Source organism: Bos javanicus, chromosome 1, assembly GCF_032452875.1.
Source record: "Bos javanicus breed banteng chromosome 1, ARS-OSU_banteng_1.0, whole genome shotgun sequence".
Classification (NCBI taxonomy): Eukaryota; Metazoa; Chordata; class Mammalia; order Artiodactyla; family Bovidae; genus Bos; species Bos javanicus.
The window spans coordinates 43,013,248-43,022,114 of NC_083868.1; positions in this window are offsets into that span (position 1 = coordinate 43,013,248).

The window sequence follows — 8,867 nt, forward strand, 5'->3', positions numbered from 1 at the left end:
TTCCAATGAGTCAACTCTTCACATGAGGTGGCCAAAGTACTGGAGTTTCAGCTTTAGCATCATTCCTTCCAAAGAAATCCCAGGGCTGATCTCCTTCAGAATGGACTCGTTGAATCTCCTTGCAGGCCAAGGGACTCTCAAGAGTCTTCTCCAACAACACAGATCAAAAGCGTCAATTCTTTGGTGCTCAGCTTTCTTCACAGTCCAACTCTCACATCCATACATGACCACAGGAAAAACCATAGCCTTGACTAGACGGACCTTTGTTGGCAAAGTAATGTCTCTGCTTTTGAATATGCTATCTAGGTTGGTCATAACTTTCCTTCCAAGGAGTAAGCGTCTTTTAATTTCATGGCTGCAGTCACCATCTGCAGTGATTTTGGAACCCAAAAAATAAAGTCTGACACTGTTTCCACTGTTTCCCCATCTATTTCCCATGAAGTGATGGGACCAGATGCCAGGATCTTCGTTTTCTGAATGTTGAGCTTTAAGCCAACTTTTTCACTCTCCTCTTTCACTGTCATCAAGAGGCTTTTTAGTTTCTCTTCACTTTCTGCCATAAGGGTGGTATCATCTGAGGTTATTGATATTTCTCCCAACAATCTTGATTCCAGCTTGTGTTTCTTCCAGTCCAGCGTTTCTCATGATGTACTCTGTATATAAGTTAAATAAGCAGGGTGACAGTATACAGCCTTGACGTACTCCTTTTCCTATTTGGAACCAGTCTGTTGTTCCATGTCTAGTTCTGTTGCTTCCTGACCTACATATAGGTTTCTCAAGAGGCAGGACAGGTGGTCTGGTATTCCCATCTCTTTCAGAATTTTCCACATTTTATTGTGATCCACACAGTCAAAGGCTTTGGCATAGTCAATAATGCAGAAATAGATGTTTTCTGGAACTCTTGCTTTTTCCATGATCCAGCAGATGTTGGCAATTTGATCTCTGGTTCCTCTGCCTTTTCTAACACCAGCTTGAACATCTGGAAGTTCACAGTTCACATATTGCTGATGCCTGGGTTGAAGAATTTTGAGCATTACTTTACTAGCGTATGAGATGAGAGCAATTGTGCGGTAGATTGAGCATTCTTTGGCATTGCCTTTCTTTGGGATCAGAATGAAAACTGACCTTTTCCAGTCCTGTGGCCACTGCTGAGTTTTTCAAATTTGCTGGCATATTGAGTGAAGCACTTTCACAGCATCATCTTTCAGGATTTGAAATAGTTCAACTGGAATTCCATCACCTCCACTAGCTTTGTTCGTAGTGATGCTTCCTAAGGCCCACTTGACTTCACATTCTAGGATGTCTGGCTCTAAGTGAGTGATCACATCATTGTGATTATCTTGGTCTTGAAGATCTTTTTTGTACAGTTTCCTGTGTATTCTTGCCACCTCTTCTTGATATCTTCTGCTTCTGTTAGGTCCACACCGTTTCTGTCCTTTATTGAGCCCATCTTTGCATGAAATGTTCCCCTGGTATCTCTAATTTTCTTGAAGAGATCTCTAGTCTTTCCCATTCTGTTATTTTCCTCTATTTCTTTGCATTGATCGCTGAGGAAGGCTTTCTTATCTCTTCTTGCTGTTCTTTGGAACTCTGCATTCAGATGCTTATATCTTTCCTTTTCTCCTTTGCTTTTCACTTCTCTTCTTGTCACAGCTATTTGTAACGCCTCCCCAGACAGCCATTTTGCTTTTTTGCATTTCTTTTCCATGGGGATGGTCTTGATCCCTGTCTCCTGTACAATGTCACGAACCTCATTCTATAGTTCATCAGGCACTCTATCTATCAGATCTAGTCCCATAAATCTATTTCTCACTTCCACTGTATAATCATAAGGTGTTTGATGTAGGTCATACCTGAATGGTCTAGTGGTTTTCCCTACTTTCTTCAATTTAAGTCTGAATTTGGCAATAAGGAGTTCAGGATCTGAGCCACAGTCAGGTCTTGGTCTTGTTTTTGTTGACTGTATAGAGCTTCTCCATCTTTGGCTGCAAAGAATATAATCAATCTGATTTCGGTGTTGACCATCTGGTGATGTCCAAGTGTAGAGTCTTCTCTTGTGTTGTTGGAAGAGGGTGTTTGCTATGACCAGTGCATTTTCTTGTCAAAACTCTATTAGTCTTTGCCCTGCTTCATTCCGTGTTCCAAGGCCAAATTTGCCTGTTACTCCAGGTGTTTCTTGACTTCCTACTTTTGCATTCCAGTCCTCTATAATGAAAAGGACATCTTTTTTGGGTGTTAGTTCTAAAAGGTCTTGTAGGTCTTCATGGAACCGTTCAACTTCAGCTTTTTTTTTTTTTTTTTAATGTAGAGTACTTAAATGTGCTCAAGGAGGAGATCTTAGTTGAGAACAAAAATTAGTAGGTCTAGGGTGAGAGAGAGTGAGAAGATATTTTAGTGAGGAAATAAAAGCAAATTAATGAAGCAGGTGTATAAGAGGAAGAGTAAAGGGATGCACGTGGCCAACTGCCCTGATCTGAGAGGAAGAAAGCAAAGTGAGAGGCAAGATGCAGACTGTGGGGCATCTGGGATGACAAAACAAGGAAAAACTGTTTGAAAGCTAATCAAAGATCCTTACAAATACTTGAACAAGGAAGTATTATCATTTCTTTCATTCAACAGATAAGTATTTGTTGAGCACTACGAAGTACCATGTATCTATTCAAGTGTTAGAAATAAAGGAATGAACATAATCAAGACATCTCTTTCCTCTTAAAACAACAGAGATTAGAGGAGGAGTGACTGATTATAGACATGCTGAGTGCTAAAGAACTGATGCTTTTGAACTGTGGAGCCGGAGAAGACTCTTGAGAGTCCCTTGCACAACAAGGAGATGAAACCAGTCTATCTTAAAGAAAATCAACCCTTAAAAATTCACTGGGAGTATTGATACTGAAGCTGAAGCTCTAATAATATGGCCATCTGATGTGAAGAGTTGACTCACTGGAAAAGACCCTGAAGCTGGGGAAGATTGAAGGCAAAAGGGGAAAAGGGGGCTGCAGAGGATGAAATGATTCAATAGCATCAGCTACTCAATGGACATGAATTTGAACAACTTCCAGGAGAGAGTGAAGGATAGAGGAGCCTGGCATGCTACACAGTCCCTTGTCATTCAGTTGCTCAGTCCTTTCCGACTCTTTGTGACCCCATGGCCTGCAACTCGCCAGGCTTCCCTGTCCTTCACCATCTCCCAGAGTTTGTATCAGGTGGCCAAAATATAGGAGCTTCAGCTTCAGCATCAGTCTTTCCAATGCATATTCAGGGTTGATTGCCTTTAGGATTGACTGGTTTGATCTCCTTGCAGTCCAAGGGACTCAAGAGTCTTCTCTAACACCACAGTTTGAAAGCATCAATTCTTTGGCACTCAGCCTTCTTTATGGTCCAACTCTCACATTCGTACATGACTACTGGAAAAACCATAGTTTTGACTATACAGACTTTTGTTGGCAAAGTGATGTCTCTGGTTTTTAATGCACTGTCTAGGTTTGTCATAGCTTTCATTCCAAGGAGCAAGCATCTTGTAACTTCATGGCTGCAGTCACCACCTGCAGTGATTTTGGAGCCCAAGAAAATAAAGTCTGTCACTGTTTCCATTGTTTCCCCATCTATTTGCCATGAAGTGATGGGACCACATGCCATGATCTTCGTTTTTTGAATGCTGAGTTTTAAGCCAGTTTTTTCACTCTCCTCTTTCACCTTCATCAAGAGGCTCTGTAGTTCCTCTTCGCTTTCTCCCATAAGCGTGGTGTTGTCTGCATATCGGAGTTATTGATATTTCTCCCGGCAATCTTGATCCCAGCTTGTGTTTCATCCAGCCCAGCATTTTGCATGATATGGTGGTGGATGTTTTTCTCTAAGTCATGTCCAAATCTTGTGACCTGCTGGACTGTAGCCTGCCAGGCTCCTATGTCCATGGGGATTCTCCAGGCAAGAATACTGGAGTAAGTTGCCATTTCCTTCTCCAGGGGATCTTCAAGACCCAGGGATCAAACCCGTTCTCCTCCATTGCAGGCTGAATCTTTACCGACTGAGCTATGAAGAAAGCCCCTTCACATGATATACTCTGCATACAGTTTAAATAAGCAGGGTGACAATCTACAGCCTTGACATACTCTTTTCCCAATAAGGAACCCATCTTTGTTTTGTGTCCAGTTCTAACTGTTGCTTCTTGACCTGCATACAGGTTTCTGAGGAGGCAAGGTCAGGAGGTCAGGTGGTCTGGTATTCCCATCTCTAAGAATTTTCCACAGCTTGTTGTGACCCACGTAGTCAAAGGCTTTAGTGTAGTCAATGAAGCAGAAGTAGATGTTTTACTGAAATTCTCTTGTTTTTTTCTATGATCCAACGGATACCGGCAATTTGATCTCTGGTTCCTCTGCCTTTTCTAAACCCAGTTAGTATATCTGGAAGTTCTCAGTTCACATACTGTTGAAGCCTAGCTTGAAAAATTTTGAGCATGACCTTCCTAGCATGTGAAAGGAGTGCAACTGTGCGATAGTTTGAAATTGCGCTACACAGTGCATGGTGTCACAAACAGTTGGACACAACTTAATGACTGAACAATAACAAATAAATATATAGCCTCCAGGAGAGTAATTATTAGAATAAAGGAGGAATCAGCATAATAAAGACAAAACAGCTGGTAAGGACTTAAAAGAAAGAACAACTTCAGTAATTCATATCTGGGACTAAATAATAGTATCAAAGTTTCCACTATGGGTTGAGGAGGACACGGCACCAAATTCAATTCACAGGGGGAAGGTGATACTCTGGCTACATCTTCAACACCATTTAGTATCATCTCCAAAGTAAATCATCTTTCATAAACAATATTAAGGCCATAAAATATTAATTACTTCAACAGAAGGTGAAACCAACCTGACTCTTCTGCTTATTTTACATTTTACAAAATGAAGGCAGAGAATTGTAAAAATGAGGTCAGTTACGTTAGATTCAGCAAGATGACCTCAAATTACCTTGGTGACTTTAATGAAGGTCTTTTACTTTAACCTAATTTTTTTCACAGGTCATCTTTAATTAACTTTTGGTAGCTAGATCATAGTGACATAATCTCCCCACAGAAACACAATGAAATCATTACAAGGAAATCCCTTTAGCATTTGATGGAAAATTTAAATTTGTGTTGTATGGAAAATAATTACTGATGCTCACCTATTAGTAGTCTCCCAGATATTTATTCCTTTAACCCCAAGTGTTTTAGAGACTAAGGTTTATATTCTGAAATTCTAGTAGACCTAACACCGGAAAGCAAATAACTAGACATTACATAAGACTTCTCAGTGAAATCTAGGTAAGAATAAACTTCTATTTTACTTTGCTTTTATTTCTGTTTCTATTTTACTTTTAATATTAATATAAATTAACATTTATTTTTTGAATTATTAAGCATTTTTGTTATGCAAGATTTCAACTATTTAGTTATCATCCTAGCTATTTCCAAAACTGAAAACTATGGAAATGAGGGTGAAAAAATTCATTGCAACTTATGCTGACCTCTCTGATTATAAAACTTCAAAATATACAGGTAAAGACAGAATATAATTCTGTTATATAATTCAGACCTGCACATAGAAAGTTATTTCTATCTTGGCTGAATAATAAAGTGGCATATATTTAATATTTTAAAACAAAAAATAGATAAAACTTTCAGCCAGTTCCCATAGTTTGAAATTGAAATAAACCATTTTGACCATAGAATTTATATGATTAGACACTCAGTCAATATGTCTTGTAGGTTACTAAATAATAGTAGAAGGTAGCTCTTTAAAGAAAAACAAAATTTGTTCTCACAAATCATATTAAGATTTAAAGGGTTTTCTCTGAGTCTTAGGAAACTAAAGTAGAAAAGCGTGGCTTACTTTTATTTACTTTTAATGTACTATGACATACTTCTGAAAATCTTACATAACTTTCTTAGGAAACAGAAAATAGTAGGCATGTTAATTCAGATAAAAGATACACAGATACTTCTAAGCAAAGAATTTTGATAATATCCTTTGTAAACTGTTCTTCAAAATTAAATCTCAACTTGCAGATAGCAAATAGTTCATTAAGGATCATTGGTAGGATACTAAAAATAAGTTCACCGGTCCCAGATCACTGACCTGGAGGTAGGACTGGAAATAATCATGCTTTTTTCCCATAGCACTCTACAACTGTTTTCGAAGTATAAATTACAGAATATCTCAAAATACTTATAAAAGGAAAAATACACATACACATATGGAAAAAGCAAGGTTAGATTTTATACAAGCAATTCTAGATTGTATTGGATATAAAAAATACTCTTGATGGTTCAAAAAAATGGAGACTGGTATAGTCTGGGACACTGAATAAACTTTATTATGCATTATTATAAAAAACTATGCTTTATATAAAGAAGAAACTATGCTATATAAAGCATATATAAAACACTTGACTGAGTGACTGAACTGAACTGATGCTTTATATTTATATAAAGATGTAGGTATCTAGGCATGTTCAAAGAGAATAGTGGATGCAGCATGACACTGTGAAAAGAGATGAAAGAGATGAAAATCTGTAAGTGCAATTTTCTTAGGTAATTTTCTTTAAAGATGAACAGCCCTGTCCTTCATCCTTAGTGATTTCCACACATTCCTAAGATATAAATCAAACATAACTGTGTATGTTATTCAAAAATTGCCTCTACTGGGAGAATACATGAAAAATATCTAATTATATATATACACACACACACACACACATTTGTTGTTGTTCAGTCACTAAGCAATGTCTGACTCTGTGATACCATGGACTGCAGCACACCAGGCTTTCCCCTGTCATTCATTCTCTCAGAGTTTGCTCAAATTCATATCCATTGAGTTGGTGATGCCATCCAACCATCTCATCCTCTGTCACCCTGTTCTTTTCCTGCCCTCAATCTTTCCCAGCACTGGGGTCTTTTCCAATGAGTTGGCTCTTCCCATCAGGTGGCCAAAGTATTGGAGCTTTAACTTCAGCATCAGTTCATTCAATGAACATTCAAAGTTGATTTCCTTTAGGATGGACTGGTTGGATCTCTTTGCTGTCCAAGGAATTCTCAAGAGTCTTCTCCAGTACCACAATTCCAAAGCATCAACTCTTCAGCGCTCAGCTTTCTTTATGGACCAACTCTAATATGTACATGACTGCTGGAAAAATCACAGTTTTGACTATACAGACCTTTACTGGCAAAGTGATGTCCCTGCTTTTTACTGTACTGTCTAGCTATGACATAGCTTTTTTCCCAAGGAGCCAGCATCTCTTAATTGCATGGCTGCAGTCACCATCTACAGTGATTTAGGAGCCCAAGAAAATAAAATAAAATAAACTGTTTCCACCTTTTCTTCATCTATGTGCCATGAAGTGATAGGACCAGAAGCCATAATATTATTTTTTTTTGCATGTTGAGTTTTAACCCAGCTTTTTTACTCTCCTCTTTCACCTTCATCAAGAGGCTCTTTAGTTCCTCCTCACTTTCTGCTATTAGAATGATATCACCTGTATATCTGAGGTTGTTGCTATTTCTCTCAGAAATCTTGATTTCAGCTTGTGATTCATTCAGCCCAGCATTTTGTATGATATACTCTGCATATAAGCAGGGTTATAATATACAGCCTTGACATACTTCTTTCCCAATTTTGAACCTGTCCATTGTTCAATGTCTGGTTCTATCTGTTGCTTTTTGACCTGCATACAGGTTTCTCAGCAGACAGGTAAGGTGGTCTGGTATTCCCATCTCTTTAAGAATTTTTGACAGTTTGTTGTGATCCACACAGTCAAAGGCTTTAGCGTAGTCAATGATGCAGAAGTAGATGTTTTGTTTTGTTTTGTTTTGTTTTAATTCTCTTGCTTTTTCTATGATCCAACAGATGTAGGCAGTTTGATCTCTGGTTCCTCTGCCTTTTCTAAATCCAGTTTGTACATATGGAAGTTCTTGGTTCACATACTGTTGAAGCTTAGCTTGAAGGATTTTGAGTGTTACCTTGCTAGCATGTGAAATGAGTGCAATTGTGAAGTAGTCTGAGCATTCTTTAGCATTGCCTTTCTTTGGGATTGGAATGAAAATTGACCTTTTCCAGTCCTGTGACCATTGCTGAGTTTCCCAAATTGGCTCAACATACTGAGTGCAGCACTTCAACAGCATCATCCTTTAGGATTTGAAATAGCTCAGCCAGAATTCCCTCACCCCCACTACTTTTTATTGCGGCACTTCACACTCCTGGATGTCTGGCTCTAGGTGAATGAGATATATATGTGACTTGGTATTTATTTTAAGGGACTCATACAAAATCTGGGGCTTCCCAGATGCCTTTAGTGGTAAAGAATCTGCCTGCCAGTGCAGGAGATGTGGGTTTGATCCCTGAGTCAGGAAGAGCCTCTGAAGGAGGAAATAGAACCCACTCTAGTATTCTTGCCTGGAAAATCCCATGGACAGAGGCACCTAGGGAGCTACAGTCCACAGGGTTGCAAATGGTTGGACATGGGTCAGCGACTGCACACGAGCACATATAAAAAATGACACATTATTTGGGAATACTGAATATGGGTGCCATAGATATATATAGTGTTCTTCATAAATTCATAAAGACAACCCCTTTTCACTGCAAGCATTCCCCCTAAAACTACAAAAATATTTTGGGGAATCCTGAATTTCAGAATCAAAATTTTACATTTCAAAGAAATAAATGTCTCCCACAGGTCCATGTCCCTATATCCCAGAGGAAATAGGGGAAGTTTTAAGAATGGCTACATTCCTTGTATAAAGAAAAATTTGAAGAGGAAAACTATAGACACTCTAATTTCAATGCTGTATCTCCACAATTCCTGGGTCAACAGAGAAGGTAGAT